This window comes from Peromyscus californicus, unplaced genomic scaffold (assembly GCF_007827085.1).
Source record: "Peromyscus californicus insignis strain IS unplaced genomic scaffold, ASM782708v3 Scaffold_19__1_contigs__length_69161282, whole genome shotgun sequence".
Taxonomy (NCBI): Eukaryota; Metazoa; Chordata; class Mammalia; order Rodentia; family Cricetidae; genus Peromyscus; species Peromyscus californicus.
Window position 1 is genome coordinate 18116282 of NW_026294491.1, and position 15070 is coordinate 18131351.

The following is a 15070-nucleotide window of genomic DNA, read 5'->3' on the forward strand; positions in this document are numbered from 1 at the left end:
TAAAACACATTTTAAAATAATTTTGGCCAGGTGGTGGTGGTGCACGCCTTTAATCCCAGGACTCGGGAGGCAGTCAGGCATAGATCTCTGTGAGTTTGAGGCCAGCCTGGTGCACAGAGCAAGATCCAGGACAGACACCAAAATTACACAGAGAAACCCTGTCTCAAAAAAACTAATAATAATAATAACAACAACAACAATAATAATAATAATAATAATTTTGATATGAATAAAGCATCCTCCCCCAAGCACCTGAGGAGTTAGGAGAACTTAGACGGTTCAACATGTCAAAACAGAGATGCCTGACATGGGATCCATGGAATTCAGGGTTTGTAAATAAATGAACTTCATTGGTATTTAAGTCCATTTCCATTGCTATAACAAAATATGTGGTACTGGTAATTTTATAATAAAATGGGATCATTTACTTCACAGCCTTGGAAGCTTAAAATCCAAGATTGGGAGCCTGAGTTGTTCCCATTTGCTCAGCATCTGGTTAGCCCTTTCCCACTCCTGCCCCCTGACTCATGACACAAAGGAGCAATGGAAACAGCACCAACTCTATGCAAGAAGTACAAAGCAAGCATGAGATGTGGAGTACAACAGTCCCCTCTCAAGAGAATCTACTCCCTGTCGGAACCTTCTATAGCCAGTGGCCCAAGGAGTTAGTTACTTTTACTAAGCCCCATCTTCAAAAATATGTATCTATCTCTAGGTGTAATTTTATGTATATGAGTGTTTTTCCTGGGTGTATGTATGTATCATGAGTGCAGGTGCCTGCAGCAGCCAGGAGGCAGCATCAGATCTAGAGTTACAGGTGATTGTGAGTAGCAGTGTGGAGTTGCTAGGAAACGAGCTGAATCCTCCACAAGAACCGCAAGCGCTCTCAACTACTGAGCCATCTCCCCAGTCCCGAGGCCCTCCCTTTTAAAGGCTGTGCCTCAACATCGACACACTGCTTCCTGCACATGAATCTGCCGGGAATACACCACAGCAAAATAGTACGTCTTCCTAACCAGCTGAAATGTGTCAGTTTTCAAAATAATCAACACATGCACCAAAGTCGAGTCTTAAAGGCAACTACAACTTTATCATAAAGTCGTCTCCCATGCAGGCCTGGGGAGATGATTCAATCAGAAAGTGCTGGCCTTGAAAGGTTGAAGGCCTGGGTTCAATCTCCAGGCCATGCTGGCTTACACTGCAGTGCAGCACTGTGGGGTTAGAGATGGATCCTGTGTCTCACTGGTCAGCAAGCTGAGCCTGCCTGATGTGGTCCAGACTAGCCAGGGACGTTGTCATAAAGGACAGTTCTGATGACTTCCGTGGAATGACACTTGAGGTTGACCTCCAGTCTCCAAATGCCCTCCAGGCACACGTAAGCATAGACACATGCATCCCATTCCCACAAGCACGCACACACACACACACACACACACACACACACACACACACACACATGCCTGCACTCCTCTCTCTCTCTCTCACACGCACATACATAATCAGTCACAGTATCAAATTATAGTTTTCAAAAATACATTCAAATACAATTGTATTCATTGCCTCTCAGACTTATACTTGACTATATTTAGATCTGATTATTCAAAACTGACACCATATTAATATCTTAATAATAGAGTAAAATGAAAATACATATACAATGAAACAAAGTGGATTGCTGTTATATCATAAACTTAAATTGTTGCTATGACTGGATATCATTATAACTTGCTTCCTTCAAAATTTTGTGCTTTCAATCTTAAGCATCTAAAAGTATTCTGAGATGGGATGGCTTCATCAAATTGTTAAAAGTCTCCAAAGCACAACAAATTAGTTATTTCTATTGCATAATGGAATCCCTGGAGATAACTCACCATTTGATAATATTCCTGAAATGAAGATAATTTGAAAGTACCTATTAAGAGATCTAGAAAATTAACCTATAATGGCCAAATCTATTATATTATTTCTTTAAAATTGTTTATCTATCTATCTATCTATCTATCTATCTATCTATCTATCTATCTATCGTGTGTGTGTGTGTGTGTGTGTGTGTGTGTGTGTGTGTGTGTGTGTTTGCCTGTGTGAGTTTCTGTGCATCCTGTGTGTGCCTAGTGCCTCCCCAGACACCAGAAGAGGATGATGAATCCACTGGAGCTGAAGTTTCAGACAGCTGTGAGCCATGATGCCTGTGCCCAGATCTTCTCCAAGAGGGCAAGTGCTACTAACTGCTGAATCAATTCTCAAGTCCCAGCTGAAGATTTTTTTTTTTTTTTAAAGAAAATATCATTCAAATTACCTGGCCACAAGAGGAACACAAAGAAGTTAGACTATCAGCAAAATTTTTAACAGCAGCGCGTGTGTGAGTAAAGAATATTTGATTAATCTCTTCAGATACCCATGGAAGTAAAAATTTGAGTCCCAAATCTCCTGTTCAGTCAAACTGACTGTTAAGAACAAAATGCCCGTGGTGAACAGATGCCAACATGCAGAACATAGAGAAAGACGCTGGTGAGATGGGTCAGTGCTTAAGGGCACTTACTGGTCTGGCATAGGGCATTTGGTTCACAGGACCCAACTTGGGTAGTTGACAACTGCCTTTAACTCCAGTTCCAGGGACTTTGATGCCTTCTAATGGTCCCCATGAGCACACACACACACACACACACACACACACACACACACACACACACACAAGAAAATGAAGGACGGAGAATATTTTTCTCATGTGTATTTCCTATCAAACCATAGTGACAATGAACAGCATGTAAGAGTAAGCATTTTGAGACTTACATGGCATCTTGACATTGCTGGGACATTCAGGCTCATGAATCATTTCGCTAGTAATTTATTTTCTTCATGTTTTACAAAATTACTAGACCATAATAGATTGAAAATTAGAGAAAATCCCTGTGCTTATAAAAAGAGTTTCCACATTTCCCTTAAGCACGGGTGGAGGGAATTGACTGTCAATTTTCTTGTACAATTTATGATTAAAAAATAACTATGAGGGAGATAACCCAGAGTGTAATGAGGGAGATAACCCAGAGTGTAATGTTCACATGCCCTGAAAATATGGATAAATAATTACGCTGGGGGGTGGGTAGTTCATCCAGGAAAGTTTGCCTTGTAAGCACGGTGACCTGAGTTCAGTCCCTAGAGCCCACCAACCCTATTTTTAAAAGGCAGATGCTGCTTGCTTGTACTTCCAGTGATGGAGCGGCTGAAACAGTCAGATCCTTGGGAGTCACTGGCCAGCCAGCCTAGCTGAATCATGAGATCATGGCATTGAAAGATGCTACCTTTAAAAGGCTTGATGGTACCCAAGGAATGACAGCTAAGTTTGCCCTTTGACCTTTATACAAGGGCGCACAGCACACATATGCACTCGAACATACATGCATGTGCATCCCCTTACACACACACACACACACAAGAATGAGGGAACCTCAGACAGACTGGATGGCTGGATGAAGCCTGTGCTCTGGATATAGTTCAAGAATTAAGATCAAGCCCTTGAAGGTCTGTTTGTGATGTGGTGGGGTTGGAGTGGTGGGACTTTAAGAGATGATGTCTAGCAGAGGAGGAGGATGTCATTGGGGATGGCACCCTTAGAAGGGATTACTGAAGTTATTGAAAAGCCCTACTTGGTTCTCATAGCAGTTGGTTGTCAGAAAGTGAGGCCACTTTCTTATCCTTTCTGCATGAGATGTATTCTCATTCTGTCTCTCTGAATGTTCTGATGCTGCCTGGGGTCCTCACATAGATGTTGGTGCCAAAGCGTTTGGCAGCAGCTATCAGAATCATGACCCAAATGTACATGTTTACTCTATTTAGTTACCCATTGCATTGGTTAGTTCTAACTGTCAACTTGACACAAGGCAGAGTCACCTGAATAGAGTTTGAATGAAGAATTATCAAGATCAGGTTGGCCTGGGGGGCCGGTCTATGGGGGACAGTCGTGCTTATTATTAATTGAGGTGGGAAGAACCCAGCCTATTGTGGGTGGCACCATTTCCTAGGGAGAGGTTGCTGAACAGTATACCTGCTGTATTTTGTTTCAGCCACAGAAAGTGTATTAAGACAGCTGTCTGGCAGTTTTCTTCAGGTCTAGAAAGGCATGGACACAGTGACCAAGTTACTTGAAATCATCATGTCCAACCAGCAGATTCTAGTCTTCAAACTTTGGACAGTCCCTGTGATGAGTCTGCAACATATCACAGAGCAAAGGCACGACCAAAGACAGTGAGGGTTATGTCAAAAAGACACAGGAGACCGCATGCAGTAGCTCTTCTTGATGGAAGATGAGGTAATTATCTCAGCCAGGATACAGCTACCGATTCAAACATAGCAAATAAGTTTTATTCCATGAGTTCATAGATACATAAAGTTATGCATAAAAATATTTAGTTTAGAAGGATACTGGAAACCACGTTAATTGTGGTGTAAACCAATTCATAGAGGAGAACTAAGCATTCCTTACATTCACACAGATCATGCACATTAGGATAACCCAATAGCTGGTGAAGAGACGTGTGTCCCCACTGAAGTGCAAGGAGAAATGTGAAGCAAAGTGGCTGCCCTGTGGGGATGGGGGGACCAGAGCTTGAGGTCTATTGTCGTTTAGAGAGCTAAGGCCACTAGACAACAAAACAACACATTAGAGTTCTGTTGAAAAGGTTGACTGTAGGGGACAGCTTGGAGACTTGTCTGCCTAGACAGAAGCTTCTAGAGCATGAGCATTGACTGAGAAAGAGATGGGGAGGAAGATGAGGAAGGGTAAGAGCCTCAGCTTTAGAGTTACCACACTCAGAGGTGACAAGGGTACAAGAAAAGGTCACCCAAGAGGTAGGAGGAGAGTCCAAATGAAAGGTGTGATCAACAGTCAGGAGTACAAAGGGATAAAAGGGACTATGAAGAAGAGCGAGCCTTTGAGCATTGAAACGCAACTTCCGAATGGTAGAAGAAGTTACATCGGAGACTGTGCATGAGATGGTAAACCTTTTCAGGAGGTTTACTGGGGGCCATGGAGGTGTGTAGGCCTACCCAGAATGGCCTGCAAACTGGCCCATGGGGGATTGCATGGGTAGAGTGGGAAACAGTACCCATACATGGGAAAGAGAGGAGGTAATAGGAAAGCACCATTTGTTTTTTTTTAATTATTTATGTATCTATCTATCTATCTATCTATCTATCTATCTATCTATCTACCTATCTATCTATTTATTTTAGTTTTTCGAGACAGGGTTTCTCTGTGTAGCTTTGCACCTTTCCTGGAACTCACCCAGGCTGGCCTCGAACTCACAGAGATCCACCTGTCTCTGACTTCCAAGTGCTGGGATTAAAGGCGTGTGCCACTACCACCCAGTGGAGAACACCATTTATAAACTAACTAACTAACTAACTAACTAACTAACTAACTAACTAACTAACTAACTAAAAGACCTTCAACACACTTCTCTAACAGATTGCTCTGTCCCAGCAGTCATCTCTGGCCATTTTCTGTGGGGTAAGTGACACATTTGCTCCCTCTAGGCAGAGGGATACACTGTGTGTGATGTGACTAGCTCGGGTGTAAATAAACTAATGTCTTTGACATTATGCACTTCTGAGGAGCTGTTGCATGTCTACAATCACCGTCACCCAACCCCCACAGTTCGCAAAACGGTTTTCCTGGCATCAGGAGTGTTAAATCAGCTGGAGAGCGGTTTACATCTATTTATCTATGAGCTCCAGTCTTCCTGCAATCTTCGACACCGAAGATATTACTGGCTTCCATTTTACCTGGGCTCCCTAGTCTGGAGGACAATGTAGCAATGTTCAGAGCTCTCGAAAGACACAGTTTCGCATGTACTGAATCCCTCTCCTGAGAGAAGAAACACGACTCTTGTTTGATACCATGAGACTCAACTGTTTCTCTCTGAGAAAATGCTAAAGGATATCTAAACACATAATTTGTATTTCATGTTGCTAAGTCTTCTGTTTCGGACACTTTGAATTTTTAACTATCTTAAATCATGATTAAAACGAGCTTTGGAATAACTAGGAAGCTTTGCCCTTAAGTAAAAGGACCTTGAACAGAAATCATTTCCTATTTGCATAATGCTTTTAATTTTTTTCAAAGCCTCTTTCATATCTATTATTTCTCTTGATCTGCACAACAGCCTTGTGAAACCGCTCACTTTAAAGATACGAGCTTGAAAGCAGAGAACATTTAAAACACTTCAAAAAATGTAGTAAAATCACAAAGAAATTCCCACAGCATCCATATCATGGCTCTAACTTAAACTGTATTTACTGCAAATTGTATTGACTTGAGAGATGGCAGCGTGTAAATAGTTTCTCGGCTCCAAACTGCATTCAAACTGAAGTTGTTATGAATACAAAAGAGCTTTCTGAGGAGGAAAGAACTGGAATCTCGCTGCATTAAAGGAAAAGGCTGGTGTATGGATGAGAAGGCAGCCTGGAACTGGATCGGTTCTGCATGGCAAGCGTCGCCCTGCCTGCCGGCATCGGGGAATGGATTTACATATATTGACTCAATCCAGCATATGAATAACGATCAATTTTCTTGATCTATTCTATTCTGTCAATCTGTGCTTTTGCTAGCAAATGAGGAGATGTCGCTGTCAGCCAGAAATAGAGTTTCCTGGGCTTATGTGTGCTTTTAAGAGCTCTTTTCTACTTAATTAAAAGATACATACGGAGGTTGACAGAGAACAGTAGGCTAGTCTGAGCTACAAAATTTGCTACATATAGATGGGTTCCTGGAAGCAGAATCCTGAAAGACGCCTGAATACTTGTAAAGGCAGACTTACATTACCAAGCACAGTCTGTTTCAATGTCAATTTTATTAATAGCAGAATAAAAGCAAAGGAACAAATACAATTTGTCTGTCAGGAGTAGCCAATAAAATCATCCTTTCTCAGGGGCTGCAAATTATTCCAGGTAACAATATGCAATCTGCCAGAGAAAAAAAATGAAGAGAAAATGCTTTTTTTTTTTTTGGTTCAGCATATTAACATAATGCGCCATATTAATTCATGTGTTTGCTGTTTTGATCCTCTCTGCCTCTAAGCTGTACTGGAGTTGAACATAGGGTCAGATAATGCATATGCTGTAAGTGGGACACATTTTCACCAGGGGTGCCAGGAGAAGCCTAGCACTCGTCAACCCCCCTTTAAATTCCCTTTGCCTCAGATGTGTTGGTGATCATCGGATCCATGAGGCCCCAGGCTGAAAAAAAAAAAAAAATCTCCATTTACTTTGTAGATTTACAGTAGACAAGTAATTAACCGAATGCAGCCACTAGAGGGCGCAGTGGTGCAGTTTTACAGGTCCCTTTGCTTGCTTTCAAGCATTTAGGTGAACAGAGATCCTAAATCTGTACAAATGAGATGTGGTTACGGTCATCTCTTCCGGTACTCATGGGGATTGACTTCAGGGCACATGAATATCTATGTCTGAGGATGCTACAGTCCTGTGTAGGCAATGGTGTACGATTTGTGCATAACCTGAACAATTCTCCCTTATACTGCAACGAGGTATTTTTTTTTTTTATGTGTGTGTGTGTGTTCACATGTACAATATGTATGCAGGTACCTGAGGAGTCCAAAAGAGGGTAATGGATTCCCTGGAACTGGAGTTACAGGTGGTTGGGAGCTACGTGGCATTGGGTTCTAGGAATGAAACTTGGATCCTCTGGAACAGCAGCAAGCTTTCTCACCCAGCCTCTGAGCCATCGCTCCAGCCCTTCTGTGCCGCATTTTAAATCATCTCTAGATGACAAATAATGTATAAATATGATGGGGATACTTCTTAAGTAGTTGTTAAACTATATTGTTTAGGGAACAATGACAAGAAAAAAAATCTGCAGAATAGTGTAGCCACATAAAAATAATTTCAACCCCAGGCTGGTTGAATTAGCAGACATATGCAGACCCAAGGCTGTGGACTTGAAACGACATCCCACTTGGCTCTTCCCTTGGTGAATAATCCTGTGCTCACAGAGCTTCTCCTCTGTAACCCAGAGGGGAAATGATAGACTGATGGTCTTCACACTGGATGTAGAGTCTCCTCAACAACAATTGGCCCAAGGCTGAGGGCTTCCAAGGAAGCCCCTGTGTGGCCATCTTCATGATTCTCTGGTAGTCACTGGAAGTTGCCAGGTTTTCAAGAAGAATTTGTTCAAAGTAGGGCTGAAAAGATTTTTAAAAATTATGCCACCAGATGATCTTAAATAACCCCCATCAAGCCAACCATGCCCGGATCAACCTGAGTACAGCCAAGTCTCTTGTCTTGGGGGTTGGTGCCTGAGAGTTATGTCTTCCCAAGCTCGGGCCTGGATTTTCACTGAGTCACCTCAGTTCTCCAGCAGTTCTTTCTCATTTGTTTTGCCTGACAATACCCATCTTTCCTTTGGCTTGCTCATAGGCAGAGTCTGGCACCTAGGATGGAGTGCAATAAATCGACACTGAATGCCCGAGGCAGACGTCTAGATTTTAGTCAGTGGACTGGTGAGAACCCGCTATCCCCTGGCCCATGCACACCAGTGAGTAAGCATCAGAAAGGGAAGCCTTTGGCCAAGGAGCAGCCTGACAAGGGTGTAAAAATGAAGTCAAAGCGTCTGATCCCTAAGAATCAGGAAGTCAAAGTTGAGACAGACTCCTCATTTATCTCCTTCTCATTTGGTTTGGAAATGGAGCGAGACATACGGTGCTCTTTGGGCAAGATGAATCTCCCTCTCCAAGCCGCCTCCGCTGCCACCGCCTTGACTTGTGGTGTGAAATCCTGACTCTGGTGTTGGCCCTCTGGAGACAAGGCAGTTAAAGAGTTCAACCGTGGAAACGGAGACCGTTCGGAGTCAGGGGCAAGCATGCTGGTGAGATGCTGCCACGTGACAAGGACTCTGTGGTCATTGTGAGACTAGACAACACGCATGTGCTTCCTTTGGGCCAGGTTGTCCTTTTCCTGATGCTGTCAAGGCTTTAGGACTCATATTCACCCCTCAGTATGTGACCATCCAACATGCCAGGACAATTCTTCCCTTCCCATCTGTCCCTACTTCTCTTAGAATGAAACAAGGTGATCATAGGACATATACAAGGACATATATTCTGGTAGTTCTTGGACACATGAATCCTACTTCTTGATGAAGAAGTGTCATTCAGCTTCTCTCAGATGACAGATGGGAGACCCATGTGTTATTCAAGACACATTTATTGAGCAGCTACTATGTGTTAGAGGCAGGAAAAGATACTCAGGGTGATGTCCTAATTTTGCCTTTCATAAACACACTCTCAATGAAGGTACTTGAATAAATATGGAAAAGCAGTCCAAAATACCATGAGCACAGCATGCAACAGATGCAAAGGGGAGCCACGTTACTTTAGGGGAGTCAGGGAGATCTTTGAGGGAAACAATGATGAACTTGATTGTAGGCTGAAGTTTCTCTCCTGCCTGCCTGTTCCCAAATACCTGGCAGCCACTTCTTAAATAATTGACTCTGAGGCTTGATATTACTTTCAAAGGCTTAGCCGGTAGCTCAGGCTTATTACCAACTAGCACTTACACTTAAATTAATCCATAATTCTTATCTGTGTTTAGCCACATGGCTTAGTACCTTTTCTCAGTGCCCACAACTTCCAGTACAGTTCACAAGATGAACTACAAAAGTCAAGGCGTTCCATAGCATGGCCTGCCCAACTCTCCAGCCTCCTGCACCCTTCCCCATCTGTCCTCCATTGTTGTGGAGTAGTATTTTAACTAGACAAAGATGTGGTGCATTTGTTCATGCTGTGGAATATTACTTTAACTGTGTTACTTTTGTTTATGCTGCATTTGTTTAATGATAGAAAGATGTGCTGCATCTGTTTCACCTTGCCTGCCTAAGGCACCTAATTAGCCTAATAAAGAGCTGACTGGCCAATAGCTAGGCAGAGAAATGATAGACTGGACTAGCAGGCAGAGAAAGTAAAGGGGAGGAGAAATCTAGGCTCAAGAGGAGAAGAGAAGAATGAGAGAAAAAGGAGGAAATAATGAGGCACACGCCAGGGGAAGAAGCCAGTCAGACACCAGCTAGCCAGACAGCGAAGCAGTAAAAGTAAAATATACAGAAGTAAGAAAGGTAATAAGTCTCGAGGCAAAAGGTAGATAAAGAGAAACAGGTTAATTTAAGTTAAAAGAGCTAGTCAGAAATGTGCCTAAGGCAGGCTGAACATTCAAAACTAATAGTCTCTGTGTCGTAATTTGGGAGCTGGTTGGTGGCCCAAAAGGAAAAAACCTGGTACACTTCATCACTCTGGCTTTCTTGTAAGTAGACTTTCTTTGTGTCCTAGCAGCCACCCCCAAATAACCAACACAGAGACTTAATATTAATTATAAATGCTCAGCCAATAGCTTGGGCTTATTACTAACTAGCTCTTAGAATTTATATTAACCTATTTCTGTTAATCTACATTCTGCCACATGGTGTTACCTCTCTTTCATCTTGCACCTCTCCCTGTCTGGCTGGTGACTCCTCTTACCCCACCCTTCTTCCCAGAGTCTTTAGTCTGGTTCTCCTACCTAACATTATCCCATCTAGCTATGGGCCAATCATCTTCTTTATTAAACCAATCACAGCAACATATACTTACATGGTGTAACGGAATAGTCCACATTTTCTCCTTTATGTCTAATTAAAAAGGAAGGTTTTAACTTTAACATTCTAAAATTATATACAACAAAAACAGTTATTAAGTTAGAATTACAGTTGCAATATCCAGTCCATTTGTGTTTGGCAAATTTAGAGAAAATATTTATCTTATCTTCATGAGTCTACAGTTTTATGACTAATTTATCTTTTTATCATAATTAAGGAAAACTTTACAGCTAATTATTTAGTCTTTAACTCCATCAAAGACCCCAGAAGGGTGAAATGTTACATAATGACAGGGACATCTGGCTGCCTGGACTATCAACCAGAGTTCTTCTACAATATTGGGGTAACCATATTTGGCCTACATGCCTAGAATATCTGGTAGACATTTTTGAGAAGCAGGAAACTTTGAAGGACTGCCTACCTTGTCTTGGCACAGTTTGGCAGTTACTTTCTTTTTTGTCCTGCTGGTCCAGTTTGGACAGTATACTGTCAGCAATTGAGGCAAGGGCAGTTTTTTGGGTTTTTTTTCCTTGATGCCTAGCTTTTGCCATAAAGAGGGTAAACTCCTTATGGAGGTTCTTCAATGCCCATCATCTTCTTTGAAGTAAATTGGTGCTGCCAGGAGCAGACATGTTTCACTGTCAAGAAAAGTCTTATGTTATTAAGACAGTATAAATGCCATGTTCTGCATGTCTTTGAAGGGTCTAAAGACCATATAACTGTCTAAATATATCTTTTTATGACCTTGAAAACATACCTAACATAATTATAAATTTGACTAGTATAGATGACTATTAATCTATATTTCTTAATTATACGCTACATTTTTAAATGAACTTCATAAATATAATACCCCAAACAAGAGTAGAAACATACATACAGTATAACAAAATTAACTTTATTTGTATCAATAAATCAAAATTAAATTTATTTGTATCCATAAACCAAAATCTATACCAGTGTAAAATATTTTGAGATTAATGGTTGTTTTTGCATTAAAGTAGATTTAATAATCTTTGCTTTTTCCTATCATTCGTATATCATATCCCCCTTTTTTCCTTTAGAAAGAAATCTTTTAATTTAACTTTTTTTTAGCTTTTTTTAAAACTATGACCAATAACAATTTGTAACCAAGCCCCCTTAAATGACAATAAACATTCAATACCAATCTTTTGAGAATGTGGGTGTTGTTCTCTAGAATACTTCCTGTTGTTTGTGGGTACTAATATCTTTGGGAGAACCTTGAGAAAATCAGGATATTGTTAGGTCTTGGATGGAGCAGTTTGTGGGACTGGATTATCTCAGCCAGCAGCCTTGAAGCTGTTTTGGATGAAGAATTCTGAGGAGACTGTAACAGAGGCATTCTGAAATGCTAGATCACCTGGGCCATCTGTTTTCATTGGTGCTTGGTCCCCTTGTTCTGAAATACATAAACTTTTAAAGGTAACATACATTACAAGGATGAAATATGTGATGTGTACAAGTCAGTTAAAGGTGATTTTTTTTGTTTTATATTTGAGTAGGTAAAATACATGTTATGTGTTTTGTAGGGTTTTTGTTTTGTTTTGTTTTAGATTTTTATGTCTGGAGTCACAATTTTCAGGGGGCCTTCCTCTCTCAGATTCAATCACCTTTAACCTGGGATGGATCTATAATCTCCCTTCCTGTGGAAATAAAAGCACAACCTCTACCCCAAACCGGCACACTTTTTGACTTCCATTTCAAAGTCATGATATTTTTTAAATATATAGATTGGTTTAATCTAGCAGCTTTCATAATCCAGTGTTTCTTAGTAGCTAAAAAATTTAAATACAGTACAACAACATACAGAATCCAGACCTTATGTGTATTTTCCACCTTTACGTGGCTTTTCTCTTTTACATTACTTTACCCCCTTTTTAAGGACTTTATTTTATTATTTTAAAACTATATATTTCTTTTTTATGACTGTCTATACCCTTTTTTCTTTTCTCTCCCAAGCCTTTGTACATTTTAAAACACATTGTAACCCATGTAGAGTTTAGAGGTTTTTACCATCTGGATCTGTCTTTACTGAGTATCTGTATTGTTTTTTGATTGCATGGGATGAATCATAAATCACCATATTAGTCACTGGCATGGCTCAGCTTTGTGCATGGCATTGGTGGCTGACTCCTCCCCAACCCTGGGTTCCCTGAGAGCTTAGCTTTATGGTAGAAGTACTGGCAGGAGTCAAATTTATTGCCCAAGCTCTGGGAAGTTGTTGGGTCCATGCTGTCACCAAGTAGCATGCCTCTCGTTACTCATAAACCCTATTGAAGTGTTTGATAGCAGGGCTTCTTTAAAAAGCTGCACTCACTAGCAGCTAGCACTGAGCTAAGAAAGCTGCTTCTTAAAGGAGCCATGCCTCAGTTTGTCCTTAGTATTGAGCCTACCCAAGAAAAGGAGGTTATCATGAAGCTACATTTGCCTCTGTTTTTGTGTGCTTAGAATCTTTTTTTTTTTCTTTAGCTTTGTTAGGTCTTATGTGGACATTCTGACCCCACATTGGAATGCCACATGTAAGCAGACTTTCTCTGTGTCCCAACAGCCACTCCCAAATAACCAACACAGAGACTTACTATCAACTATAAATGCTCAGTCGATAGCTCAGGTTTATTACTAACTAGCTCTTACAACTTAAATGAACACATTTCTATTAATCTACATTCCGCCATGTGGTGTTACCTCTCTTTCATCTTGTACCTCCTGTTTCCTATCCATGTCTCCTCTGACTCCACCCTTCTTCTTCCCAGTGTCCTTAGTCTGGTTCTCCTGCCTAAACTTATCCTGTCCAGTTATTGATCAGTCAACTTCTTTATTAAACCAATCACAGTGACATGTATTTACACAGTGTAAAGGAATATTCCACACTTTCCTGTGGCTAATTCCATCTTGTCTTTCAAGTTACAGCTCAAATGTCACTTTTGCCAGGAAGACGTCTGACTACCTTCTTAAATTTACTTACTTATTTATATATTCATTTGTGTATATGTATGTATGTATGTATGTATGTATGTATATGCAGTGCAGATGTGTGCACATGAATGTGCCCATGAGTGTGCAGGTGTGAGCATAGGCAGAGGCAAGAGGAGGACATTGGGCATCCTCATTTATCACTTTCCATATTAATCTTTTGAGACAGGGTCTCTCACTGGAGCTGGAGCTGAGCTGGTTCTGAGCTCAATGAACCCAGCAAGCCTTCAGTAAGCCTGAGCAGTCCTCTTGCCTCCAGCTCTTACAGTACTAGGGTAATAGATTCACATATGGCCATGTCAGGATTTTCACATGGGGCACAGGATCTGAACTCAGGTCCTCTGGAAGAACAGCAGGTGTCCTTACCCACTGAACCACCTCTCTAGGCCCTCAAATGCACTTCTATTTTTTTTCTTCACATTACTCATTGACTTCCTGCATGGTATGTAAAACTATTGTGCCTGTTCATCTGCTTATGGTCAAATCCATGCATGGTGTCATTGCCTCTTGGTGTCCTTGTGGGCCTTGGGAATACTGGCAGACTTAACACATATTTATTGGGTGACTTCCCAGTCTGCAACTGAACTTCAAAATGAACACACTAAGTTAGCAACTGAACTGCTGCTTTGTTAGACACATGCCGTGTCTTGTTTTTTAAAAAACCATAGATTACAATTATTGTTTCATTTGTGGAAACAAATGTTTTACAGGACGTTCTTCAAACAATCTTAAAATATACTTGTCAGGAGTTGTCCTCAGGTTCAGAGCTCACCCTGTGTTCATGTGTTGGAAGGGAAATGCTGGGACTGAAAAAAAAAAATAACATCACAATGCTTTGTACCACGTCAGATAAACAAGCAACTGACTCTAAAATTTATGATGGCTTTACAGTTGTTTTGCTAGAGATTGTTCTAGAAATGGAAAGAGGAACTCAGACTCCAGTGCCATCTAGTGGTCATGCTTCGTTCCTCTAGAAATAAAACCCAGTCCAGTCCAGTACTGAGTTTTGACTTGTTGGGGGGAGGGGTGTTTTTTTGATGTGTATCTTTGCAGTCTCAAGTACAGCCTGAGTTATATTAAGGATGATGCATGTTAGTGAATGCCTGGCAGATTCCTGAGCCCCAACCCTCTGTGGGGTATGGCATATAAAAATAAGGATGTAGTATAAATAATAACTTTCTTAGGTGATCGTTCTCATAGCTTTGTGATACCTAATGGCACGGACCCATCCAATGCCTCCATTTACTGGTGAATATTGTTGGACACCCCGAGGCAAAGGGAACTTATGATTCATGGTCAGCTGTCTCACCATTTGGATATGGAACGTGCTCCCTAAGGGCTCGTGTGTTGAATGTTTGTTCCTCAGCTCTTGATGCTGTATTTGGGAGGTTCTGGGAATTTTAGGAGATGAGTCCTAGTTGGATGAAATAGGTCACC